This window comes from Phoca vitulina, unplaced genomic scaffold (assembly GCF_004348235.1).
Source record: "Phoca vitulina isolate PV1807 unplaced genomic scaffold, GSC_HSeal_1.0 scaffold67, whole genome shotgun sequence".
NCBI lineage: Eukaryota > Metazoa > Chordata > Mammalia > Carnivora > Phocidae > Phoca > Phoca vitulina.
Window position 1 is genome coordinate 9676424 of NW_022589770.1, and position 1660 is coordinate 9678083.

The following is a 1660-nucleotide window of genomic DNA, read 5'->3' on the forward strand; positions in this document are numbered from 1 at the left end:
AGTTTCTATTTCATTGATTTCTGCTCTGTTCTTTATTATTTCTCTTCTCCTGCTGGGTTTAGGCTTTATTTCCTGTTCTTTCTCCAGCTCCTTTAGGTGTAGGGTTAGGTTGTGTACTTGAGACTTTTCTTGTTTCTTGAGAAAGGCTTGTATTGCTATATACTTTCCTCTTAGGATCACGTTTGCTGCATCCCAAAGATTTTTAACAGTTGTGTTTTCATTTTCATTGGTTTCCATGAATTTTTTAAATTCTTCTTTAGTTTCCTGGTTGACCCATTCATTCTTTAGTAGAATGCTCTTTAACCTGTGTTAAAGGTTGTAGGTGTTCAGAATGGTTTGATCCCTATCCAGCTGAATTCCTGAGAGGAGATGAAATCCAGGTGTCCTACTCCTCCGGCATCTTGCTCCGCCCCTCTCTGGATAGGATTCTAATAAGTGATTGGATTTGAATAACTTTTATGTCTTCTTCTTAGTGCTGCTTTTTAATATTATATAATGCTATGAATTATTGTCCTTATTGCTATATTGATTTGGCAATATCTGAAACAAACTTTCTGAGTTTGTGGTAAGGAATAATGTTGTGGATAGGGGAAAAGGGAAAAGGACTCTAATCTAGAAAATATCGATATTATAGTATAGTAGTATAATTTAAGTTGATCTCAACTAACTAATAAGAGGAGTCAAGAAAATCCCAGAAGCCATATTCTTTTTTAAAAAATATGTGAATTTCCTCCTCAGCAAGCAAGCACAGGTGGAAACAAGTTGATACTATGCCTTATAAAAGGTTAAACAACAAAACTGAAGCATAAACCCTTACCTAGGTCACATCTGGGATAGATGCCCATAGAGCCAATCATTTTTTAAACTTTTTATTTATTTATTTTTAATTCTAGAGTAATTAACATTTAACAGTTCTGTACATTTTCATCATGATAAGGGTACTCTTTTTTTTTTTTTTTTTAAAGATTTTATTTATTTATTTGACAGAAAGAGACACAGTGAGAGCAGGATCACAAGCAGGGGGAGTGGGAGAGGGAGAAGCAGGCTTCCTGCTGAGCAGGGAGCCCGATGCGGGGCTCGATCCCAGGACCCTGGGATCATGACCTGAGCCGAAGGCAGACGCTTAACGACTGAGCCAAAGGGTACTCTTAATCTTCACTTATTTCACCCATCCCCTGGCCCACCTTCCTTCTGGTAACCATCAGTTCTCTATAGTTAAGAGTCTTGTTTGGTTTGTCTCTCTCTCTTTTTTCCTTTGTTCATTTGTTTTGTTTCTTAAGTTCCACATATGAGTGACATCATATGGTAGTTTTCTTTCTCTGATAGAGCCAGTCTTTACAATCTATTCTCTTAGCCATTCAGCTACTTTTCTTTGGAGAAAAGGAAATTTTTAGGAATTTTTCTTTTGAAAACATGTTACATATTTGAAAAAACATCTTGCCAGAATTAAATCCCAAAAGAAAATTTTCACCTGGAATCTTATATAAGAAATATAGTCCTCCGTGTTCCTTACAACAGCTTTGTGATGAATGACAAACTCACTTCCACATGGCAATTTCTTACAATAGAACTTAGCAAAAGCAAAGGGTGAACCATTAGAAAGGACCTTGGAGAGGATACTGCATGGAACTATCCACTTTTTATCTAAGTACACAATATT